The sequence below is a fragment of the Apis mellifera genome, linkage group LG14 (assembly GCF_003254395.2).
Source record: "Apis mellifera strain DH4 linkage group LG14, Amel_HAv3.1, whole genome shotgun sequence".
NCBI lineage: Eukaryota > Metazoa > Arthropoda > Insecta > Hymenoptera > Apidae > Apis > Apis mellifera.
The window spans coordinates 5,809,238-5,836,915 of NC_037651.1; the positions used below are offsets into that span (position 1 = coordinate 5,809,238).

Genomic DNA, 27,678 nt, shown 5'->3' on the forward strand with positions numbered 1-27,678 from the left:
TCCTCCCCGTGATGGTTAAGCCATCGCGCGCAAACGCGTAGGATCGATTTCGATATCGTTGATCTACGCAAGGATCTACGAGTTTGATCCGAGTTGTGTTCAAAGAGGTGGAAAATTTGATAAAAAGAATGGATTGGACGGAGGTGTTTAAGATTTTTAGATGGATTTTGGTGCGAAGAATTGGATGGGAAAAGGAAGAAATATTTTCAGACGATTTTCATTCCGATTCAGTGTGATTTCTCTTTTTCTTCGTTTCCCAAAATTTCAGGAAAGAAATATTGGATGGAGTGGCTTCGTCTAATGGAAATTTCGTTTGCAGAAAAGGAAAGGGGAAAGAAAAGATAAGGATCTATTGTTTCTATTGTTTGAGATCAATATTTGGCTTGGTTTATCAAAGCAGAAATCATTAAAAAAATTGATTAAATGAAATAAAAATTATTATCGATATAATAGTTAAAATTAATATTAGAAGAGAAACCTTGAAACTTCTTGCCTTGGGAATTATTTCGAGTTACAAGTTTAATGTTCTTTGGGAAGGATGTCGATATATTTTTATCGCGAGAACCAAAGCATTAAACTTCGAACAAGTGAATCGTTTTCAAAGTTTTCGGTTTAAGAAAGTTGAACAAATCTCCTCCCCGTATGTTTATTAAAATATCGAACGCTTCGGGCACTGGCTTTCAAATACCCGGTAAATAAAATTTATAGCAATGGAAGATTAAACAGAGACTAAACTGATTCGAGGGCTGACCCACGGATCGCGTCAGCCTAATTTCTCGAGTGCCTCGAACGCAATAAATCTACAAGCAGGACGTAAAGATATATCGTCCCGACTTTCTTCGATCCTTATTCACGCCGAAGTGCGCCATATTCCGCTAAAAAAAAAAAAAAAGAAATACTCTTTCATTTAACGGAAAAAAGTCAGACTTCTCTTCTATCTTACCATCGTTCGCATCTTTCAAAAAAAATATCTTACAAAATACTTCTTACGAATAAAAATTACGATTGTGTCGTTCTTTTAATTAAAAAAAAAAAAAAAAAAAAGATCCTCTTTGAAACGCATTTCGTTTCAAATCTCGATATCTCAAGGAATCTTCGAGATAGAAAACTTGAAAGCGTAGAAGAATGAGAAAGATGGCTTATATTTTTTCCAGAAAATGCGTACACGCGATGATTTAATGAAAATCAGCTGATCCATCGACTATTGCACAATCTTGAGTTAACGCGAGAAAGTATCAAAAGTCTTGAAAAATTACAATTTCCTTTGCACGACATCTTGGAAACCAAAAGTCCAAAAAAGAGGAAGATTCCCTGTTTCTTATGGTTCTATTTTTATTCGAGAAACACCATCCAATTCGACGTAGAGCTTCAAAATTTTCAAACACATTTCAATTACATTTACATATAAGTTTCGCATTCTATAAACAATTCTTTCTAAAAGAGATATAAAAAAAATTTGGAATGGACGAGATTCTATGCATAAGAAAATCGAAAATATCTTCTCTCTCTAATCTTTAACATTTATCGATCGAAGATTTCCACGACTGATGATACAAATTTTTCCTTTTTCTAAATTCATTGGCGCTTCATCGACGAGCCACTAAAAAAGAAACGTAACCAGGCGAAAAAACAAGGAAGGAAGAATTCGTTCCATAAAACACATTTTATCCTTGTCGGTTTTATCCTCACGCGAATCGAGTGTTTTAGCCACTCTTTAGGTTTACATCGCACCGACCGGTTCTTCTTCTTTCTATCTTATTATCCTGGAATTGTTTTCAACCTTCTCTCTCTCTCTCTCTCTCCTCCTTTTTTCCATCTCAGCCTCTTCCTTCTCCGTCTCTCTCTCTCTCTCTCCCTCGTTCGATCCCTATCCAACACCGTCCTTCTCTATATTTAGAAGCGAGTAGAAGCGAGCGAGGCCAACTTAAGTGTATTGGCAGTTGTGTCCACCTTTTTATTTTCATCCAATCGGGCGAGGACCTTTAAGAATCACTTGGTTCGGAAATCGTGGAGTGCTCTTCGAAACCGAATGTTTCGGGGACTCTGGAGAATCGACGGTCCCCGAACCCTTAAACGTATAAGCTGCGTATATTTTAAAATCTTATGGGCAGATATACCATTGTTGTGAACCATTCTTATTTTCCAATCCTCGATTTTAAAACGATCATTTTTTTGGATAAATAAAAAAAAGATAGGGAAGGGAGTTTTTTGATTTTCGAGAGAGAAAAATGGTAAGTATTTTAATTCGATACTTTTAAAATAAGTCTCGAAATTAATCTGTGCGAAAAGAAATTTTATTTTCCGATGATTGTTTTTCGATCAAGATTAAATTATAGATCGATTAATTTCCCGTTTTATTAAATATGGAATATGTTATATTGCTCTGCTATCAAGCTTTTTATAAATTTTCATGAAAAAAAAAAAAAATCAATTATTTTTATTATTTTCGTACGACGAATTTAAATCTAGATTTATGCTTTTTCGATGGTCGGCGTGATATATATGTATATATACATATCTGAAAAAAAGTTTATGTTTACCCGCGTACCACATTGAAAATGGTATATAAAATTTAATTTAAAATTCAATTCCCCTATTTTTGTGGACATCATAAAAGTATATAGAACAATTAAACAATTTTTATTATTAATAACAACAATACTGTAACGATACTTTATAAAAATTGTCATTAAAATAAAAATACGAAAAAAAAAAAAAGAAACGAAAAAACAAATGTATTATTTATTAATAATAGAACGATTAAACGGTGTGGCTCTTTTCGAGAGCAATAATAACAACTTTAAAAATTTAAATCGAATTAAAAATCGAAAGGAGAAGAGATTAAAAGGGGAAAAAAAAAAAAAGATATCTTCCCGATTGGACGGATAAATATTGGAGCAATAGAGAAGAAAAAAAAATTCGAACCATCTTCGATTTAGGAAATGTATCTCATGATGAAGTTCGAAATCACAATTTCTCCATCGTCTTGCCATCGTTTCCTCTCTCGTCATTACCTATATCCGGCCGAGATTGGAAACGACGAAACTAACTTTCACCATAACGATGGAATTTTTAACGATGTTAAATCGAAAAACTTTTCCTTCTCAATTTTTATCACCTTCCGATTAATGATCGCGAAGTAAGTAAATACACCAAGATTGATCCTATAAGAGAATATACATATATCAATTCCTCTAACAATTATTCAAATTCTGATATAAATATATCGAGAGTTTAAAATTAATAAACCGAATTTCTTTTCTGGGATAATAATATATTGAAAAACATAGAAATTGATCCCATTCAACAAATCCTAAACCAAATATTATCTTTCTCTCTCTTTCCTCCAAACACCATATCAATCACATCGATATATACTTGCCAAAAATTCTCCACACAATCTATCTTCCTTCACTTCATTTTCTTTCTCCCTCCGGCAAAATCGCAAAGAAATTGAAATCCACGGTCTCTTTGGCGTTCGTTCACGGAGCTCGTTGCGGCTGAAATGAAAAGATTAAATCAATGGAAAACGGGGCAGAGCGAGTTGGGCAGAGCGATGCGCAACGCTTGTCGCGCGTGTCGACTAATTTCCACAACGATGGTGTAGAAAAGCTGGTGGATGGGGATCGTTCGAGGGCCGGATGATAACAAAGTGGAGCATTCGTTGGATGGCCACTCGATCGGAACAACGGCCCCGATCGAAAACCGTAATGCCATCCGCGGGGGAACGATGATCCACTCGATCATTGGAACAAGTGAGAATAATGAAATGAATTTGGGATGTGGGCCACGTTTGTAACGAACAATCCGTCCACCTTTTATGGAAATTATTCGCGAGTTGTAGTGATATTCGATTCTTTCTAGAAATTGGCTTCTTCGAGACGAATTTAAAAATTGTTGGATTGTAAAATTTGTATTTTGAAAATATCCGTGGAATCGATCCTCGAAATAAGCCAATTAACATGCTAAACCACGTTAAAAGAAAAAAGGAACTCAACGAATAATTTGATTCGTAAAATTGAACGATTCCGTCATTCGATACTCGCGTTTCTCATTATCGTCGCCGATATTTCCACGTGGCTCGTGCAGGTTGTGTGACGTTCTATTATCAGTTCGCGTCACGGGGAAATTGCGCCCCCGACACGGGGCTTGTCCTGTAATCGCGCGCGCTCGCCTGTAACGCGAGGCGTTTCCGCGCGTTTTGTAATCGAAGAACGATCGGCCGGTGAAACCGATCGGATGGAAAAATTTCTCGATTGCCGCTCTCGCGGTCTCGCGGACTTGTTTGTCCGAACAATCCGTCTGTGTACAACGAATATCGTGCACGGCGACGATTGGAAATCGCGTTCCTACAATTTTTGATTTTTTGAAATGAAAAAGATCAAATGGAATAGTACGCTTCCGATTTTCTAAAGATGGATCCTTCGGAAATCAGGGGAGCATCGATATTTTTGGATTTGGAATTAGAATATTTTGGACAATGATTGAAACGAAAAAGATCAAATGGAATTTCGATTTTCTAAAGATAGAATCGTGGATCCTTTAGAAATCAGGGAGGATCGATATTTTTGCATTTAGATAATGATTGAAATGAAAAAGATCAAATGGAATATGAATTTCGATTTTCTAAAGATGGAATCATTCAGAAATTAGGATAGAATCGATATTTTTGGATTTGGAATTAGAATATTTTGGATTTGGACAATGATTGAAATGAAAATGATCAAATGGAATTTCGATTTTCTAAAGATGGTATCCTTCAGAAATTAGAAGAGAATCGATATTTTTGTATTTGAAAATTAAATTAAATAGAATATTTTGGATTTGAACAATGATTGAAATGAAAAAGATCAAATTTCGATTTTGTAAAGATGGAATCGTGGATCGTTTAGAAATCAGGGAGGATCGATATTTTTGGATTTAGACAATAATTGAAATGAAAAAGATCAAATGGAATTTCGATTTTCTAAAGATCCTTCAGAAATTAGGAGATCGATATTTTTGGATTTGGAATTAGAATATTTTGGATTTGGACAATGATTGAAAAAGATAAAATGGAATATGCTTTCGATTTTCTAAAAATGGATCCTTCAGAAATTAGGGGAGAATCGATATTTTTTGACTCGGAATTAGAATATTTTGGATTGAAATCGTACAATTTTTTGATTTTTTGAAATTTATGAAATACATTTTCCATTTTCTAAACATAAAACCCTAAAAATCTCTCTTCTTCAAAAATCAGAAAAGAATCGATATTTTTGGATTCGAAATTAGAATACTTTGAATAATCATTGAAAAATGAAAAAGATCAAACGGAATAACAAATTTCGATTTTCTAAAGATGGAAAGGAGGAGAGAATTAATATTTTTGGATTTGGAAAGATATTCGATATTTATAACTCGCAAGAAATATCACGCCAATATAATATTCATCTTCGTTCCTTCGTTCGTGATATCCATTCGTATTTCATCGCTTTACGGTCCATTCCGCCATACGGATACGGTTAAATCGCGGAAACGTGGGGAACACGCGTTTCCACACGAGTGCGGAAATATGCAGATATGCGCGTACATCAGGAGCAGAACCTTTCACGAGAGGAGTCCTTGTTCGGGACTACAACGGTGTTCCATTAGTTTTATGCCCTGTCCACGCCTACGTTTTATACGGTCGCTGTTGAAAAAACAATATTTTGATTAATTATTTTTTTCATAGTTTCATCTCGAGTGATTAATACTACTACTATTATTCAATTATTCCGTACCGCGTTCATTGTAATAAATAATAAATTTGGAAGTTGTCATCGATCAACTCCAAACTATATCATTTTGAAAAATGACAGAATAGAAAGAAACGATTTTAACGATTTTTCCTTCAAAATACATCGCGCGAATTGTAATTTAATTTTCATTTTCACCGATCAACTCCAAACTATATCATTTTGAAAAATGAGAATAGAAAGAAAGGAAAAAATGATTTTAACGATTTCTCCTTCAAAATATATCATGTGAATTGTATTAATTTTCATTTTCACCGATCAATTCCAAACTATCATTTTGAAAAATAACAGAATAGAAAGAATGGAAAGAACGATTTTAACGATTTCTCCTTCGAAATATATCGCGTGAATTGTATTAATTTTCATTTTCACCGATCAACTCCAAACTATATTATTTTGAAAAATGATAGAATAGAAAGAAACGAAAGAACGATTTTAACGATTTCTCCTTCGAAATATATCGCGAATTGTATAATTTAATTTTCATTTTCTCCGCAATTGGGATGGAAATTTTTACAGAGAACGGAGGGAATCGGAATCGGCTAGTACGATGACGAAAAGAAAAGAAAGAAATTGTCAAAGAGGGGAAGAGGAGGAGAAGAAAGAAGAAAGAAGGAAGATCAAGGATAGACTTCATAGGCCAGGTTGGCGACGCGTATTCTTGGGGAATTAACACACATTTGCGCTGTTATTGCTTGAGAATACACGTAGTTTGCCTGGTCGTTCACTCCCAGACCACGAAGTTTCGATAGAAAAAACAATTGTGTTGCAGTATATTTAATAATTTTTACTGGCATATATAATACGAGTAGACAAGTCAAACTAATCAACACTTTTAAAAATTGTTCGATCTCAGATGATCTGAGAGATCGATAGAAATTTTTGTACGAACCATTCTTGGATGTTGATCAGTTTGGCTCGTTGTTACGATGTTATTGTTATGTAAAAAGTATGTTAATATAAATTAATTGTCCAATTAAATATCACGACGAAACATTTTTCTCCCCACGATATATTATTAACTCACGTTTCATATCATCGAACGATAATTTTCAACGTCTCCACTGTTCAGTCAATCGATCCTACTTATACAGCGTTATTATATCTTGTTATTGCAGAAAGAAGCGTTTATTTCTCTCGTAAGGAAAGAGAGAGAGAGAGAGAGTAGACAAGAAACGAAAAGTTATTGTGTAAAAGGCAAGAGAACGGAAGAAAATAAAGAGTTACCTTCTCGATATTGCCCCCTTTACATTTCCTTTGTCCCTTTAAAAAGAAAACCCATCCGACGTATCTTTCGAATGATTGCAGTCTCCGACTAATAATAATAATAATAATAATAATAATAATAATAATAATAACGGCGAGTAATAATGGCGATGGAAAATAATACGTCCCTTGTTGTTGATAGTGTGAGAAACGAATCAAATTATATTATTTCATAATTCACAGCGTGTAATATTACTTTTGCATCTTTGTTATAATACAATATTGTATTAATTATAATCAAAATATGTAAACAAATTAGTGGGTAAATTATTGCAACAGCTTTTAACGATCAATAATAACAAACAAATGGAAATAATTGTTATAGTAAGCGTAAGTTTCAAGATATTATAAATTAAATTAAATCCAGATCATCCCCGTTTAATAATTTATTTAATTAAAGGAAATTATTAAGGAGAAACTTTGAAAAAAATAAATAAATAAAATAAAATTGGATTAATTAATTCTTTTCTTTTTTACATGTAACAAATTACCGAGTCGAGTCTAAAATTCTTGAAACGAAGATTAATTATTTGTAAATATCCGTGAGAGAGAGAGAATTTCAATAATTTCTAGATTATTATAAATTATACACTCTCGATATCACGAGAGTGCTAATTAAATATGTAACAGAACTCGATACTACTCGAAACTGGAGAGTTATCTCCCCCGTACGTATAAAATAAAATAATTTTCGAACGTCTTCGCGCGCATCGCAATCGTTATACGAATTTCCTTTAATCAATTTTAACGCAAGCTTATTGCCCACGCGAAACACGTGCAACAACGAGCGAATCGCGCTTTAACCCGCCGACTTGTTCTCATTTAAAGTCCAACCGAACTTGCTCCATCCTCTCTGCAACTCGTACCTCCTCCCCCCCGACTTTTTAATGGCTAATACAAACTTTCTTGCCTTTAATCACGCGGACAATAAACATGCAAAGCGGCTCGTTCGATTTTTCATCCCTGCCTCTATCTATTAAAAATTTACCGTATCCGTATTCTCCGTCATATACATTATTCTCCTTGTACTTTTAAATTGGAAAAATTCAATTTGAATTTTTAATCACCTTAAGTCTCGCGAAATCCTATTAAAATTAGGAAAACTTTAAAACTGTAACATAGTAACTTCCGGTCAACGAAGTGAGCCATCATTGGAAACAGAACGGAACTTTGAAATGCTTTTCAATTCATACAACATTCGAAATCATATCATCCGTAATTTTTAATAAAGACTTTGCAAATTAGGCTTGTTAAAATTAGGAGAATTTTGTGACCGCTATAATTCTCAAGATAACAATTTCCGGGCAACGAGTGAACGATCATAAGGAAGGACAGAACCTTGCCCTTTGAAACGCTTTCTCGTTTATCTCGATACGATTTCCGGTTCCCGAGATATCGTCGCGTAAAGAGAAAGTTAATTTTCGATCGTTTATCGTCTTTGTTATTTGCGGACCTCTCACTGACTAATCTCAAACTCCAGATTCCTGGAAGAACGCGATTTCCAAGAAAAATTGTTAAGTTTTTAGTCAATTAGTAAAATCTTAATTTCTATGGATACTTTAAGTCTTTGTATTTCGATAATTAATTAAGATACCGGGAACGAGACAAAAAGGATCTTCGAATGATATGATTTTCTGAATATTTTAATTACGATTTTACCGTGTAAAAATCAATTTGATGATTATCAATTGAGAACAATACTTTTAATGGATAAATGGACTCGGAAGACACCGCCAAATTGGAATATCTTGCAACATTCTAATAACTTTCACAACATCTATCATGGGATATATTCAATAACATAAACTTCAATCTAAAAATTAGTTGGGTGGTTGGTTACGAGTTTGTACACACAGGGCACAGCTTGCGCAATATCCAGTGGCCTGGTAAAATTAGAATTGCCACGCCCTAACGCAAATCCCTAACCAACATATTAAACTTGCACAAAGATTCATATGTGGCATCGTTATAGCTCACGGAATTCCCGTCTTCGCCCCAATTTAATATTAATCTAACTTCACAAATGTTTTCGAATTAATCGCGCTATTGGATCGAGCGCAAAATTAAAGATAGTTTTAAAAAAAAATAGACCAACGAAATTAAATCAAAGGAGAGAGAAAATCCATTCGTATAAAACTTGCGTAAAACTTAAAAATCTCTCCACTTCTACATGCATATCAACGCATCAAACGAGATGTCAAACGTTGAAAGTTCGCAGTTTAAAAATTCCTTCGCTCGCGATCTAAGCAACAACAACGATACATCATCCTCATCTTCCCGAAAAAACTCGATAAATGCAAATTTTGAATTATTTCCGGTAAACGATACATCCGTGTGCACGAAGTTCTCTTTATGAGAACGAATTATTTCTTCGAGGAGGGAAACGGGCAGAATTTTTACCTCGACGAAAGAATCATAGCCGAGTTGGGTTGGCCGAGGAAATGGCGGACGTAGGGGAGGGGAAAATACGGGGTAAGTTTCCGTGACGTGTAAATCACGCTTTACCGAGAGCTTTTGAGTCTGGCAGCAAGGTTCGTTGAAAAGTTAACAGGCCGAGGAATGAGTGGGGCCGTGTCCCCCTCCTCCCTTCCTCTCTCTCTCTCTCTCTCTCTCTCTCTCTCTCTCTCTCTCTCTCTCTCTCCCATCCCGCGCTCCGTGGCACCGCCCGCTTTTACTTAATGCCTTCTCCCCCTCTCCTCTCCCTTCTTCTTTCGAAGGTGTTAAGTAACGAGCTTGTTGTATATGAATGCCAGTGGCAAAAACGAAGCAATTCTCACCGGTGATTCTCCTCCCTCCCTCTCTCTCTCTCTCTCTCTGAATTTTTTATTTTTCCTCTTCCGTTTTCTCTTCTTTTCTTCCGTTTCGGTCGCGCGATGGAGTCTTTTGTTCTTTCGAGTTTCTGAAAAAGAGAGAAATACGATATGGAATGGGAGTATACTTTCTGAGTTTAAAGATATATATATATAATAAACTCTCGAGAGTTTCACTTTTTTTTTAAAAAAAAGAATGACAATTCTTGACGAGAGGATTAATGGGGAAGCAATTTTTCTTTTGGATACATCGATTAAATAAGTTATGATTAAACAAGGATATTTTTTAAAAATTGTCTAAGAGTGAAGAAGGTTAAAATAATGATTTGGCTCAGGTCCGTGGGTACGCCACCACCCAAGGGACTCGCGAAAGCGGGCACGAGGCCCGTCGGTCCCCCTTGCGGAAAATTCCCCCTTCTCCTTCCTTCTTTTCTCAAAGGGGACAATGTTAAAAAATGACACGAATCTACATATATATAGAAAGAAAATTGGGAAAAGGCAAGTGGAAGAAGTCATTTAACGAAAGTCTCCTTTCTCGCAGCAGTCCAAATATTTATGCGACTCGAAATATTTTAGCCGTAAAGGTCTGAAAAGGCGAGAGTAGCGCGCGAGACGAAATTCCAGCCCAGAATGCCCACTGCGACGACTTGCACGCTCCGGTTTCCGGGATTCCAGCTGCGCCCCCTTTATCCGGAATTCATCGGATCTCGAATACTTTTCGTCCAGGAGATCCTTTGGAAATCCCGTGTGCGCGGCACAAGAATGTTTCCTTCCCCCGTTTGATCCGTGGCCAGAGCCCCGGAAAAATGCTCGATTCCAAAGGAGTCGCGGTGCATCCTCCCCTCCTCCTCCATCCACCGCGTACACACGTCTCTATCCCTCTGTAAATTTTCTCGCGTGTCCTTTTACGAGGAACGGATGGATGGGATCTGCTCTACGCTCCTCGAATACTTCCTCGAATATATACTCGATGAATGTACCTGGACTCTTTGCCCCGTTTCAGAATCAAGCGGTTCCGTTTCATTGTTTATAAGACGAGTTTTCTCTTTTCTTTTTCCAGGAATATCTCGAATTATTTCAATGAAATATTTCAAATATGTAATTTCGAAAAATTCGAAACGAATATATACTCGATGAATATACTTCTTTGTCCCGTTTCAGAATCAAGCGGTTCCGTTTCATTGTTTATAAGACGAGTTTTCTCTTCTCTTTTTCCAGGAAACGAATATCTCGAATTATTTTGATGAAATATTTCAAATATGTAATTTCGAAAGATTCGAAACGAATTTTTATTATACACAAAAGCGAAACACTCAAATTCTAATCGAACAATAATGATATTTCAAATATGTAATTTCGAAAAATTCGAAACGAATATATACTCGATGAATGTACCTGGACTCTTTGTCCCGTTTCAGAATCAAGCGATTCCGTTTCATAGTTTATAAGACGAGTTTTCTCTTTTCTTTTTCCAGGAAAACGAATATCTCGAATTATTTCAAATATGTAATTTCGAAAGATTCGAAACGAATATATACTCGATGAATATATCTGGACTCTTTGACCCGTTTCAGAATCAAGCGGTTCCGTTTCATTGTTTATAAGAGTTTTCTCTTTTCTTTTTCCAGGAAACGAATATCTCGAATTATTTCAAATATGTAATTTCGAAAAATTCGAAACGAATATATACTTGATGAATATATCTCTTTGCCCCGTTTCAGAATCAAACGGTTCCGTTTCATTGTTTATAAGACGAGTTTTCTCTTTTCTTTTTCCAGGAATATCTCGAATTATTTCAATGAAATATTTCAAATATCGAAAAATTCGAAACGAATATATACTCGATGAATATACTTCTTTGTCGTTTCAGAATCAAGCCGTTCCGTTTCATTGTTTATGAGACGAGTTTTTTTTTTCCAGGAAACGAATATCTCGAATTATTTCAAATATGTAATTTCAAAAGATTCGAAACGAATATATACTCGATGAATATACCTCTTAGTCCCGTTTCAGAATCAAGCGGTTCATTGTTTATAAGACAAGTTTTCTCTTCTCTTTTTCCAGGAAACGAATATCTTGAATTATTTCAAATATATAATTTCGAAACGAATTTTTATTATACATAAAATACTCAAATTCTAATCGAGCAATTAATAAATCGTTAATAAATATTGTAATTCGTCCAACGATCTAATGACACCAACAACAATATCGAAAATTCGATGGACAAGGCGTGGAAATGGCGAGTATCGGGCAAGTTGGAAATCGTACGCATCGACGCGTACGAATATCTATATTTGCGTTATGCGAGCATTGGGGAGGAGGGGGGAGAGAGATGGTCCTTACCGGAGATATCCTCAATTACTAATCATCAAAGGGATTTAGGAGGAAGGCCAGATTAGTTTAGGCATCTTGTAGCATCAACCGGTTAGATGGAATCGGGAGAGAGAGATGTCGCAGGGAGAGCAACATCCTGGCTATGGATAATGCTGTATGCGCTATCGAATTACGGACTAATTAAACCTAAGTAGCTTTAATCGTAAGCGCATCCGCACTGTGCTTATGTAACGCATTCTGATTGAAGACGCGCGTACTTAAGATCCTTCGCAGCTACTTACTAATCCATATCCGGATAATTCCTCCCATCGATCATCCTTGCGATCGGCAATCGAGAATTTGCACCGTCGCACTCCGCTCGTATCTCGGATTTTATCTCGTATTTCCAACGATCGCCGCCTCCATTCTCCAGGTGAAAATTTAATTTAATTCAATTTACAAATTCTTACCTACATCTGATCTTTACAGTGCGTAAAAATATTTAAATTCTCTCGTTTTTCGAGCCGCTCGAAATGACTTTAATGATGCCCAACATTTAGTTGAAGATATTTCGAAATTCCAATCAAGATAATGTTTCGTATGTGTTAATCTCGACGAGAAATCGGAAATCCAGATATTTTTCTTAATTTTTAATATTATTATATATTATTTTAATAATTTCGTAAGATACGATTGTTCAAGATATTTCGAAATTTCAATCAAGTCTCTTGTACTCAAACCTCGACGAGAATCCACATGGAGATTTTTCTAAATTTTTAATATCCTAGAATCCAAAAATGTTTAATCTATATTTGATCGACTTTCTATTAATAATCTCCATTTCGATATGATCACTCAAGATATTTCGAAATTTCAATTAGAGCAAAATCTCAAAGTCTCGATGAGAAATGGAGAATCCAAAGGTTTCTCTAAATTTCCAAAATTCTAGAATCCAAAATTCGATCCTTATTAATAATTCATTTCAATACGATCATTCAAGATATTTCGAAATTTCAATTAGAGCAAATTTCTCGACGAGAAATGGAAAATCCAAAGGTTTTTCTAAATTTCCAAAATCTTAGAATCAAAAATTCGATCCTTATTAATAATTCATTTCAATACGATCATTCAAGATACTTCGAAACTTCAATTAGAACAAATTTCTCGACGAGAAATGAAGAATTCCAAGGTTTCTCTAAATTTCCAAAATCTTAGAATCCAAAATTCGATCCTTATTAATAACTCATTTCAATACGATCGTTCAAGATACTTCGATTAGAGCAAATTTCTCGACGAGAAATGGAGAATCCCAAAGTTTTTCTAAATTTCTAAAATCCTAGAACGTCCAAAATGTTTAAAATAATCCGCAGCGATCGAAAATCGGATATCCACACACGGCATTTTCCTGTATTCGACGAATGAATTCCCCATTAATAATCGATTTCCAAGATACTACGGTCATTCGTGTTACGCGCTTTTTCGAGGGGACGGTTACCGGATACAGGCCAACTCGCCGCGTTTCCTTCGCCGGTATGCTTCGTAAAGCCTTACTTTGCATATTTATTACCGTCGACGGCGGGCCGTCCCACGGGTCGCATTCGAGTTTAAACGGCCGCTCCTTTCGTATTTGCCATCGACGGCGCGCGTGAGAGTCTCGATGAGCCATTATCGCGATGGCCGAGAAAAGATCGGGAGGAAAGAAGAAAAAAAAAAAGGAAAGAAACGGAAGGAAGGGGTACAAAGGAGCGGAACAAGTGCGATAAGGGATCGTTTCCTTTCCCAGTTTGCCTTGTGTCACCCTCCTGGAGAGCCTCTTCTCGTGTAATCTTCCCTGCAACAGAGACAACGTGCGAACGAGTCGGAGTATAAACAGCTGGGAATTGTTTCGAGACCTCCCCCGATAGGGGGATATTATTACGGTATTTATTCGTTTCAACAAAAATTGTGAACCCCTCTCTCTCGAGGGAGAGACGCATGGATCGATATTTTTAGAAAAGTTAATCAATATCTTCTTAAGGAGTATATCAATTAAACTTGAGGGAAGAAGAATATTTTATCTTTCAATGCTTGAGAATTACCATCTACGATTGGTTGCAAGAATGGTATCAGAGAAAGAAATTGGTACCTAAAATCAAATTGCTTGAAACGTACTTGTCTCTCTTTACTCGAAGAATTATTTTACTCGAAGACCTCCCTCGATAGGGGGATATTATTACGATATTTATTTGTTTCAACAAAAATTGTGAACCCCTCTCTCTCGAGGAAGAAACGAATGGATCGATATTTTTAAAAAGTTAATCAATATCTTCTTAAGGAGTATATCAATTAAACTTGAGGGAAGAAGAATACGATTTTATCTTTCAATGCTTGAGAATTACCATCTACGATTGGTTGCAATGGTATCAGAGAAAGAAATTGGTACCTAAAATCAACGTACTTGTCTCTCTTTACTCGAAGAATTATAGTTCTCGTACGAACTATACAAAATTCCACTCGAAAATCTAAAACAAAAGAAATAAATCAATCGAACGATCTACAATCCAAAAGATACGAAAAATTCGATTAAATTAGATTCAAAGTTCCTCCAAAACTCGCCTTTCTTTCTCTCTCTCTCTTCTCTTTCCTCTCTCCTTTTATTTCCACTCTCGAAAATCTCGAGAAACAAGGAAAGAAGGAAGGGAGGCGAGGCAAAACGAGCAAAACTTTACGTATCCTTGTACGATTTGTCCAGGATCGACCTCCCCCCCCTCCGTAAACCTTGGGCTCCACTTCGCCCATTATTACGTCTCGTAATAACGTTGGCCAGCCATCTCTGAAAGCAGCAACGCCTCATTTAATAAGAGCAAGAAAGTCCCCTCCCTCCCGTACCTACAAAGCCAGACCTGTTTACCGTCGCGGTGTACTGCAATTATAATTATAATGCCATTGTTTTCGCAAGCGTGGGTGCACGACGATGGCTCGCGAGCACTCTCCCCTCTCCTCCCCCTCCTCCTCCTCTCGTGTTCTCGCGACGAGAATCGCGACGACGAAGACGTCGACGACGACGACGACAACGTCTACGCAGGTCGGAGAAACCGATGTCGAATTAGCAAATCAAATTTCCCCGGGAATTATTTCAGCGCGAGCTGCTAAACAGCCCGCGGCGCGGCGACAAGGCCGCGTGCAGGATGGAAGGAAAAGCGTGGTGGAGTTTAATTCGAATTGGTGGAAAAAGAAAATAAAGAGCAACGGAGCGTGAGCGAGGGTGCGAGGAAATTCTAAACCCGGCTTCCTTTCGCCACCCTCCTCCCCTTACGGCAAATTTTCATTAACGTAATTAATCGACCGCGCGATCCACACCCGTTGTTATTTGTTGCGCGGTCAGAGGGGGGGGGGATGTCCTTTTGCCGATTCTTGCGTCAGATGATTCTTCCTTCGTCGGAAATTTTATCGAATTCCGACTTATTCCTATTATAATTATTTTAAACGCTATTAATTTATAGATTAAATTAACTCTTGTTAAATTAAAATTTATTGAATTAAAAAATTAATTTTCTTCATAAATTTAATCTAAAAATTATTATTAATAATATATTGAAATATATAATATAATTTTATCCTCTTTTCTATAAATAACATTTAAATATTTTCTAGTTATAAGTAAAATTATTCGAAATGAATAAGATACAGTAAAAATTGTTCCAACGATTAAATTAATTATTTTTCTTAGAAAGAAAAATTTTCAATAATTAAATCTTTATGGAATTTTGTTTGGGAATTTTCTCGGATTCTTTCCAATTGTATCGAATTTTGATCGAATTTTTGAGTCGAATACGGAAAAATATATAAAGTGACGAGAAATGGAGAGAGATGAATCGTACGGATCGTGGAGATGTTCCCCTCCGAGCCGAATGGTCAAAGTTTCTATCGGATTAACGGAATTAATACGCGGACATTTTACATCGTGAATCACCGGTTGAAAATGCAGGCCTATTTACTTTCTGACACGTGAGATTACGCTAGACCCCGTATTACGTCGATTACAAAGACGTTCATGAATATTTAAATAGGGATAGTGCAGTTCAATATCTCACGATGCGAACTGATGCGCCTGAATAGATAATGACGCCTACAATTTTCGTCCACCCGGACGAAACGTTACGTGCGGACATGCCTTTGCGAAAACCATTTCCATCCTCGATTTTCCGCTTTATATATACATATATGTCCACGCGGATATTTTCCACGAGCCAAGCGAATTTTTCTCCCTCGAAGACGATACCCGTTCTAAACAATTTTCCGTATTTCCGGTCTAGCATTCGCGATATAATCTCTTGGAATTGTTAAAATCATTCCGATTAATTTTGATCCGTTTTTAAGAGAAAGATGGAGTCGTTTGAAAGTCGATGAAAATTAGATTAAAAAATTGAAAAAATATAGGAGAAAATATCATTTTAATTTTTTTAAACTCGATAATCAATGATTGCTGAAATTAAAATTGTTCGTGTATATTATAATAGGCCATGGATGTTTCTTTTGGAATTATTACTCGAATTGATTGATAAAAAGTTTCGAAAAATTTTTATGCAAAATTGGTAGCAATTTTTTTTTTTTTTTAGAAAAATGTTTTAATCACGTATATTTATGTTCTACATATTCCATGGTTTTTTTTTTTTTTTTACATATATTTGTTTTAAGAGCATATTATGAAAGAGTAAACATACATTTTTCATATGTACGTTTATCGTATTTATTTTGTAAAATTCGGTACTATTTATTAAACTCTCGAACAAATTTATTAAGAGTGCGAATGTACACACGATATTATACGTATTATCGAGTAATTGTTAACCAACTCGATGTAATTAATAAATGATATCGCGGAAAAAGTGGGGTAAGTATAAAACAGCGATTGGAAATATCCGAGGAAAAAATTACGTTAAAACGAAACACTGTTTTTAAAAAGGGAAATTCCAGTATCATGACGTTTTAAAAAGCAAAAAAAAAAAAAAATACTCTAAAATAATTCTGATGATAAATTAAATTTCTCTGAAACAAAGAAAAGATTATAAATATTAATTTAATCTTGACATAATTTCAGAATTTCTTATCGAATTTCTTGAAATATTTTTCAAACCGTAATTAAAAACGATGGATTCTTCTAGATCCAAAAAAAATTTACCAATTTTTCCAAATTTATGCTTTGCAAACCAATAATTCAATATTGAAAATTTCGATTCGATAATTCAACATTCGTCAATAATCGACGATTAAAAATATTATTTACCACGAATAAAATAAACATGTCGAGATCTGTAAGATTCACAAACATTCCAAAATTAATAGTCGTGAAAAGTCTTGGAGAAAAAAAGTGAAATAAAATAAAATGGAGACATTTCACCAATCGTTTTTTCAACGAATCGTTATCCTGTTCATCCTCCACAACCCGAAACTATCCTAACTCGATCCACGAAAAATCATTTCTCTCCTGTTTCCCCCTGTTTTCGCGAATGGGGGGAGGGGAACCGGCTACTGGCATAAGTGGATTCAAACATGTCGAATTTAGCAAGTTTGCCAACGCGACCGTCTGCCGCTCCATGTAAGCGCTAACAAAACTCTAATGAGAACGAGGCCTCGAATTAAGCGGAACTCGGCGTAATTGAAATTGAACGAAATTGGAATTATCGAGAATTCGATTAACAACGAACTCACGAATTCACGGGGCGATACTTTACGCGATGGGAAGGGACGATAAGAAGCTGCGTTATTATTTTTTGCGTGAATGTAATTTTCCATGAGAATAATAATTATTATTTTATTATTATTGTCAATTGAATATTTTGAAAAATATCGTAGCCAAATATTATATTATATCGATTGAAAGAAAGATATATATTTTGGAAAATGTATCTGATTTTCTATTTATTTATTTCTATTTATTTCTTTCCAACTTTTTGAGTAATATTCTTATTCTCAGTTTAATAAGAACGAATCCAAGCCAATTTCGAGACGATTTTGAAACAATTTTTTTTAGAAATATTCCACGAATCACATTCCTTCCAATATCGGAAATAAACTCTCTCGTCTCGATCATCTTAACGACCCTATTGCTATTTATTGCTTACGTATTCAGATGCAGAAAGAGGGTGGAATTTTTTTCGATAACACGACTCGTCAAAATCAGGAGATAATTTGTCCAACTCGAATACATCGAACACGCCACAGGAGAATACTCCACAGGTTCCGTTTAACCCACTGTTTTCACGATAAATGTGAACCATTGATATGCGATTGTATTTTCCATCCCCGGATTCCGGGTTAAAAGCTCGCTCATTTCCATGTGTTATAAATGCGAGCCGATTTGATTCATGCCTGCCATAAATTGCACGACATTTCGAGCAGTAATTGTGGACACTAATTTTCTATCCGATTTCCATACGGATCGGGAGGGAGGGGACAATTCCCTCCGTGTCATCAAGGATTTCCCTGCTTTTTCTGCTTTTCATTACCCCGCTGACTGACGCCTGGGAATCATGCTCTCGACGATCATCGAGCACAATTATTTCCCACTATACAAAATTTGTTACTTCCAACAAATATAAACAATTCCACCAATATTCCACGAGAAACTATTTCCTTCAATTCAATTGATCCCAATCTCGATACATTCCTTTCCATATTTAATAAAATTCACTCCATCTTTTTTTGCATGTTAACCCTTCAGAATCCAATTTTGTGTCTATAATTACAGATAATTTTAACACGTGTCTCATCCTATACAATATTTACAAATCCAAAATATTCCAAGATTCTTACCTTATTACACGTACGTCAAAAACAATCTGATATATCTATGTACTATACGAAACAGATACGTCAGGTATCTGTTTGTTTTTCGAAACATATCCACCGTGAATCCGGAGTAAATCAATTTAACAGAGAGAGAGAGAGAGAGAGAGAGCAGTTAAAGGATTCCCGAAGAAAAATCCAGAGCGGATAAGAAGGAAACGAAGGGGAGGAGAGAGGGACGAGGGTATCGGGAATGGGAGAGGAAAGAAGAGACGCGACGTCGAAATCATCGTCCCTGAGGGATCGACCAATCGTCGCTATACCAGGCACCCAAGATAAACTCTTGGCACGTCTTCATTAGAGTTTTCTAGTCTATTTACGGGCATGGAGGGACCTCTCTTATTACTCGACCAGAAACAACATGCCCGGCTCCATTGGCGGACCTCGATGGCGCATTGCTCGCCCCCACCGTGTGTGTGTGTTTGTCCTCGAGAACTGCGAATCCTCCCCTCCAACGTTGTATTTTCAAGAGCAGTAATGGATGAGGAATTTTGGCGATAACTCGGCCAATTTTCTCTCCTTCTTTCACGACGCCCATCGTGCGTTTTTTTCAAGTAAAGGAGGGATGTGATACTCAGGATAGAATATTTTGAAACAATTTGTGAATAGACGAAGATTTCTTCAGTTATAGCAATCATCTATCCCTGAGATTGAGATATATATTCAAGATAATCGAGAGAGAGATTGTTTGTGCAAAGTCTTCGAATAATAAATCTAATTTATGATTAATAAGGATCAAAATCTCGTCTAATCGAGATCTAATAATGATAATCGAAAAGTGGGAGGATTTTTTAAATTTATCTTAAATTTAATTGATCGGCGCGAGATTATGCGGGGTGTTAAAGCGAGAGGCGTATCCATTTCCGGTAAAAATAAGCTCGCGCTGTGGCTTGCTCCACCGTTCCCTCGCGTAATAAGAACCGATTTGCCCTCTATATTATACCCCATCGTTATCCCTGCCCAACGAGGGATACCTAATAAAGATCAACTTCCACGTGATACTTATTATAGATTGAACCAATGATGAACCAATGTTCCAACACTTTGTTGCGCGCGAGTTTCGACTCCCCCTTGTGTAAAAAAAAAAAAAAAAAAAAAAAAAAAAAAAAAAATATCGTACGTGTATTCTATAATTCCCAATCGAATATCAATAATTCAATTTTACACGGATATTATTATTTAAACAACCATTAAACTTGATAATTGTTCACTTATTTCTACTTCGACCACGTTTTTCTTTACGCTCCCTCCTTCGAAATCGTCAAAAAGAGACAAATCCTTCTTCCAGATTTCTTCGAGCTATCAATCAGAAGAGATCTCTCAAAATCTTCTCCAACTTGCTTAAAAATTAATCGTGCAACGATTCTCGAAGAGAATCGTTGAACTGGGGCAGAAATGGTAGGCAGATCTCGAACCCAAAGGAGAAAAGAAAAATGGAAAGAGAAAAATAGCTTCTTTCCACGGGAAATTTCAATATCCCGAGTTTGTGCTTCGCAGGGCCTACCTTCGCAACCCACCCCTCTACGATCCACGTGGGAGAGGATGGAAGGAAGAAATATACCGGATAAAATGAACGAAGGAAGAGAGAGAGAGAATTGTCGCCCTCCCCTCCCCCTCCTCGGCCCCGTGACACTCTCAAGAGGTTCCTCTTCGTTCGTGACTCCAGTAGACATCGGGGGATCACTTCTTTCCCGTTCTTGGCCGGTTCCCCGGCGAGAGACGTACTCCTCGTGCCGGCTAATTTAATTCTTAAACCGAGAATAAGGGTGGCCGAGTATGACGAAAAAAGAGAAGAGGAGGAAAAAGGAGGAAGTCGGCGAATTTCTCCTTCTTTCTTCTATGGGAGTAGTACACGTAGGAGAGAAGCCATCGCCCTTTACGAGGCATATGCCAGATGATAATTGGTATAAGTGTTACTCTCGCCGAGGGGTGCTTGCGTTCTCTTTTCACACCCATCCTATTTTCACTGATTCGCTTTTTTACGTCGAATCCTCGAGGATCTCTCTCTGCTCTGCGGGATCACGGAGGAGAAGATCCTCTCATCGCGATGTTTCGTAAGCTACGATTCACGTGGAGCATCGCAGGAGGGGGGAAAAATGCAAAAGGGATGCTCAAAGGGATGGGAGGAAAAGAGAATGGAATGGTCTTGGATGCGCGCGTTTGAAAGAATCTAAGATCTTGGGAAAAATCTTCAACTTTTTGATCAATTGGGATGAATTGGAATGAATTATAATAAAATGTAAATCAGGAGAGAAATAATTTTTTAAGAAGGAGAATTTCTTCCTTGTGAAAGATCGAGCAAAAATTTTTATATCGTTTGAAAAATAAGGGGCAAGGAAATATTCCTCGAGAATATTAGTAGAAATATTTCGCTTTATCGAGGGGGGGGATACTATCGAGGGATTCCTTTATTAAAAATCTATCCACACGACCTCGTGTAATTGCATCCAAGAGTCTTCTATTTAGCCGTCGCCTTCTTATCACGAGTAATCTCGGAAGGATAGCCGTGTACGGAGAGAGTGAACGTAACCGCGGATCGAGTAAATGCGTTAGACTACGAAAACGGATTATTTACCCGCCTTTTAAGCTGCCTGCTGAGAAAGCCGGGGGTGGACCTTCAAGACATTTCCTAACGACATTGTGGACCACGACCGAGACCGGCTTCTTCTTCTTCCAAAACAACGTTACGACATGGAAATTAGAATCAAAGGGGTCGCGCGATAACGAGTTTATAACGGGAACGATGCATCGCGATTTTTTAACGTTTTTCCACGTCCACGTATTTAGATTATATCTGTGAAAATTTTACTCGATTCCTTTGATTTTGAAAATTTAATCTCGCTAAAATATTCACGGATATAAAATCTCACTCGACGAATTCTTAATCAACTTCCTCCACTTTCCCAAAAAAAAAAATTCCTATTAACACAGATTCGACAAACTTTTCGTACATTCGCTCGACTTGCTCGCGGAAAAAAAATAAACGATCCCTATTAACACGAATCCAAAGCGAACAAGAGAAGAGAAAGACGCTCCGTGCGGAGAGGATGGAAGAAGGGCAAGGAGGCGACAAGTGGAGGCAGGTGAATGGCAAGGGCATCAACGGCAAGGCCGACGTCTACTAGCCCGGAACAACGGAAGCGTAGGAACGATGCGCAACCGAGATATCCTCTAACAAAGGCGACATAAGTTACGTAAAGTGGCCGTATACGTTCCCGGCCGACTGGCTATTCTTTACACTGACTGTTGTACCGCACGACCACGCAAAAAAAAAAAAAGAAAAAAAAATACAACACTCACACACACGCGGGAAATCGAGCCAAGTGTGTGTGTGTGTGCACTCATCGAGCTTACCACACACACACACGAAACGAGGAGCGCGATCTCACGATCCGTATAGAGGTCCACACGCGTCGTTGTCGATGCGCGCCTCTACGGGCGACAAACTGAACGAACCGTGGCGGGAAGCGGAGAGAGAGAGAGATGCGTGGAGCGAAGAGGGACAGGAGATAGGAGAGAAATATAGTAATCCTGTGTATATACGTATTCCCCGTATATACAGGGTGTAACGCGGGTAACGAATGTTATTGATGTCCGGCACGATAGTACAGGAATGGCACGCCCTTATTGTCATTTTATACGATACCTGCCTCCATTTTCGGTCACAAATATCGGATAACGGCGCGACTCTGTCGTGGCAGGGGTCGTCCCTTCTTTTTTTTTCTTTCTTTTTCTTTTTTTTTTTTTTTTTCGATGCCTCGTACACGACGACGGCTATTGGCTTCGTACGGCAAATTGGACGACGACGACGACGACGGATCGTTCCCTTCCCCTCCCTCCCTTCTCCGTAGGAAAATCTGTTCAGCGAAGGCGGTGAAGTTTTTCCTTCTCTCACGTTCTGCGCCGGACTCCTTTTTTTTTGCCTTGTATTCGTTTCCTTAAGTCGGTTTCCTTTTTCTTTTCTTCTTATGGAGTTTTATTTTTCTTCTTCTTTTTTTTTAATTTTCCTTTACTCCAAGCCTTTGATAGCCTGAAGGGTGAGAGGGTGGCCATGACGCGTCACGGTTTCGGAATTTTCTATTCTATTCTATAGCGGTTGACGCGTCATAAATTTCTTTTGAAAAAAATATGAAAGATGAAAAGGATTCTCCTTCTTTCTCTATTTAATTTCTTCTTCTTCTTTGATGCGATTCCTCTCGAATGATTTGAAAAGAGTTTTCCAATATTCCTTTTTTCAAACATCAATAATAATAATAATAATAATAATAATTCTGATCATAAGAAATTGGCCATCTGCTAATGATTACTTTAACTGTAAAAAAAAAAAAAAATATAAAATATATATATATATATTCTTTTCAAAAAGACACAAGTTCAAAGCATGTAAAAAAAAAAAAATGACTAATTATGGAAAACGGTTCGACAACAAAATGTAGGGGAGGAGATATTAAACGACAATATCAATCGAAAATCGTTTTTCTTTTTTTTTTTTTCCCCTCCCTGGGTTCCCGTTCCCATTGTTAATTGCACGGTCCAACCACAATGGGCCGAAAAGAGGTATCAAAACGTTCTATGCCTTTTCATTAGCCTTAAAAGCGAACAGGCGTCCCGACAAAAATTTTTCCGATCCGATTTGATTCTCTGGCCACGGTCGTATTCAATTTCTAACGGCGGCCCGTTTTATACGCGTGTTAAAATCGATATAAGCTGTCGATTCAACCCTCTGCTTGTAAACCACGTCACCGTGTGAACGTTTCAATGCCGAAAACAACCCTCCAATGGACCGTTTCGTTTAATGCGCAAATATATTAAAAAAAAAAAAAAAAAAAAGAAAAAAAAAAAAAAGAAGAAAAATTCTGGCCAGATCAATCGTCAGTAGAAATATATGAAATAGTATGGATCGTGGATTTGCAATTTTTTTTTTTCTTTTTGAATACGATTTTTATTTTTTTTTCTTTCTTTCTTTCTTTCTTCCTTCTCGATGGGAATATAATAGGTTGGACAATATGATTGTTTAGGTTTGTTCTTTTCTCTCTCGGTTGGAAAAGAGTTGGAAATTCGTGGCGCGTGCGAAATAAAAGTTTAAAGTAACGCACAAGAGGATTATCGTCGCGTTCGATCGATACAGATAGATATACAAAAAGAGAGAGAGAGAGAGGAAACGAGGTTTCAAAGTGTGGTAAAATCTGCGCGATCGGTGTTTGAGCTTTTCCTTTATCGAATGCCACCGTTATAAATCCGAAAACTGGCGCACGTGTTCCCAGTGAATCGAAAGCATTAACAGTGATTATTTGGTAATTGCTGGAAGCTTATCTCGAATTAAACGCGAGAATGTATAGAGAGAGGATGGCTATGTTTTTAGGAATGCATGACGAAATCGATACAGGAGTGGAGAAGTGAGATCCGACACGATTTTATCCGAATCGAATTTACGATGAAAATTTTTTTAAATCATCGATAATCTTACCCTGAGAAATTTCAATAATTTGAGGGAAAAAAAAATCAAAAACTGTGTGAATTTATTACTCGAGTTTGGATCGAAGAATCTAGGATCGAATAAATTTGACCAAATTTTTTATACATACACACCAATAAAATCAAACGCTTATGAATTAAATTACAAACAGAATATTCTACCTTTCAAAAACGCTATTACAAAGCAAACCCACGTGTCGTATCTCCAAATACCCTCTTAAAAAAACCTCGAGAAACCTCGATCCCTCCAAATTGTTTACTCTTCAAAATCGAGACGCGTGCCGATTCGACGAAAAGACGAAGCAATGAATGAGAGAGTCTATAAAGAGAAAGAAGAAGAAGAAGGAAAAAACAACAGAGGAATTGGTTACACGTAAAGAAAAATTCGGGGAGAGAGCGAAGGGAAGGGAAGGGAGTGGGGGGGTTAAAGCGAATTCTCGGTGTCTCCGTTGGGAGTTGGGTTCCGGCGGAAGTCCCTCTCCCGGCTTGTGAAATGAGAAAGCCATCCAGTTCTGCCCCTGCAGCGATGCAGTCGATATCCGCCATCCATCAGCCTCGAGACACCAAAAACAACGACGACTATTGGGTTTCGCGCTACCACACATAACGACCAATCACCCGCAAAACAATCGGTTCTATATATATATATATATATATATATATACACACACACGTGCATCCCTTACAATTGATCGATACTGGAGGGAACAATAAAGTAATTAATAAAAATCCGCCCTTAACCCGAGTCAATTTCCTATGGGCGAGAGATCGAAAATCAATGATGATCGGGCGCGATAATTGATTTGGATGCGGGTGATTGTTAAGTCGAGTGAGTCTCGTGCAATTAATTATCGTGATGGAATTTTCTTTTTTTTTTTTCTTTCCCTATTTCGACTCGAGATTTTTAAACGATCGACGATTTGATCGAGGTGAAAAGATTTTGGTTTTCTTTTCTTTTCGAGGAATCGATCGAGGGTTAATAATAATTCGAAAGGGGAATAATTGTAATTATTTATGGTGAAATCAGTTTTGTGTTAGTTGGAATAATTTTGAAGAATGAATTTTCAGAGATATAAGATATTCTTTTTTTTTTTAATAATTGGGATATTATTGTGCAACAACAAAATATTGGAACGAAATGATATTGGAACTTTTTCAAAAAAGAATGGTGTTGTAGTCCTTTTTCCCCCCTCCCTAAAAAATTTAATCATATTAAAATTGACAAAGCTCTTTTCTCGGGGGAATAAAATTACATTCCGATATACACGTGCATTTCGCGCATTTAGAAAATTAAATATTTTTTAAAAAGGGCGGTAATTAAAAATTGGAAATCGATACTAACTGGAAATTATTCGTCCATATTCACAATTTTCTGCAATTCCTTCCCACATTTTTATACCAATGTTAAACACACGACGTATAAGCAAATACTCGTTTGTTCCCAATTACTTTCTCTCCATTAATCAAAAATGGATTAAATTAAATTTAAAGAGTAATCGATCTTACTTACCGATTAATAACTTCAATATCTTTTTATTATTTCCCCTTTGCAACGATTCTAATCGCGTAAAATCTCGTCTCTCGCTCGAAATGTCCCGATGATAAACCGGAATCCATCCCTCGTTAATTCGAAACTGATCTCTCCTCCCCCCGCGGAGAATGTTTACAGCGAAATCAAAACTCTCGCTGCTTTGAAACAATGGTAAGCGACGTCGATTGTTTATCGAAGGCTAACGAAGGCAAAACGCTAATAAGCAGAGATCTTGGTAGCAGGAGTCTTGTCGTGTGCATAATTAAATCCGTCTCGAACTTTAATATAACGAGAAAACTGCAAGGAAATAAGTAGGCCATCCATTTACCGCCAACCGGTTATTGGTTGATAAAGGATAAAGCGAAATGTCGCTCGTTTAAACGTTTTTCTTTTTTATTTCGATTCCGTAAAAAATCCAGAAAATCCTCCTTCTCCAACCCATGGGACCATGATATTCTAAAAACCAAGAATATATGAATTATTATTATTGTTGTTTTATAATTTAATGAATATTTTCGCAACAAAATTGGGACAAATGTTTTTCTAAAAAATTAATGGAAAATTCTTATTTGTATTAAAAGAAAAGTGGGGAGAGGGTGATTGGTATCGTATTCGAAAATTCTAATTTTATTTTATTTCCTAAGAAATTTATTTCCTTGGGAATTCTTTTAGAAAAAAAAAAAGGATAGGATCGCCTCCCTCCCTCCCCCCATTCTTTAATGAAACATTCTGCGCATACACATTTAATATTTCTACTTTCTTGCTTCCTGAAAGTTTTAATAGTTACGATTAAATATAGATTTAATGAAAAATCGAATATTTCGTGGGGGAATTTCCTAGAATACGTCAAAGTTTCATTTCAACTTGTAAATAATTCATTTCTCGTTCGACAATCTTTATGTAATTTCGACGATAAGAAAAATCGTAATCGTCGTTTAATTTATTATTCGAAACAATATATATGTATAAATATTTATAGTTTTAATATAATTCTACACGATGAATTACTAGTTCGAAAATTTTATTCGATCAAGAAGGGAATCACTAGGGCTCTCGTCGAAAATTCGAAACTTCCCCCGTTACTTTGTTACCAAACTTGTTGCACGTGAGAATTTATTAAAATTAAAACTAAAAACTTTTAAAACTTCCCTTCCGTTCTATATTAAACAACATCATTGCTTTAACGCCCATATAACGACATTTGTTATATCGTAACATTTCGATATTTTTTCCCATATATAATTCCCATAAAAAAATTCGAAAGGAAGAAATTTCCTCGTCCACGAGGAAATCTCCAATATTTTCGTTCGTTAAAGAAATTTTTAATGACGAATGATGAAATTATTGCGTCACATCGTTTCGTAAATTACACAAATAATACCCGTGAAAATTATATATATATACATACTCAAATGAGATTCCCTGAATAAAATTGAACGTATTATAAATAATACTTTTACAGTCGCATTTATTATTTCGATTGTAACAGATACTATCACCACCCGTTTTCAAAAGAATATTATAAAATCAGCGGAGCATCAACGTTTGCAATATGCATGCAGCAACTTTACAACCGTGCATAACGGATGCTCCAGAGCTTGAAATAATCAACGTTTATAGACCGTGACGTATTATTCTCGAAGGTGCATAAACGTCGTTATAATTTACAATTCTG

At 36.5% G+C, this 27,678-nt stretch overlaps 1 long non-coding RNA gene and 1 other non-coding gene across 2 annotated transcripts in view; one reads left to right on the top strand and one right to left on the bottom strand.

Moving 5' to 3' along the window:
• Positions 1-6,406: 6,406 nt before the first annotated feature.
• On the top strand, positions 6,407-6,506 carry Mir137 (microRNA 137). Its single transcript, NR_034284.1, has one exon. It is a non-coding gene; the product is annotated as a microRNA 137 (primary transcript).
• Positions 6,507-22,063: 15,557 nt separating this feature from the next.
• LOC107965483 overlaps positions 22,064-27,678 on the bottom strand; it is a 33,487-nt gene continuing 27,872 nt past the window's right edge. The window contains exons 3-4 of the long non-coding RNA XR_003306097.1: positions 25,983-26,459; positions 22,064-23,309 (exon numbers count right to left, since the gene is read on the bottom strand). This is a non-coding gene — a long non-coding RNA (uncharacterized LOC107965483). The remainder of the gene's footprint in view (positions 23,310-25,982; positions 26,460-27,678) is intronic.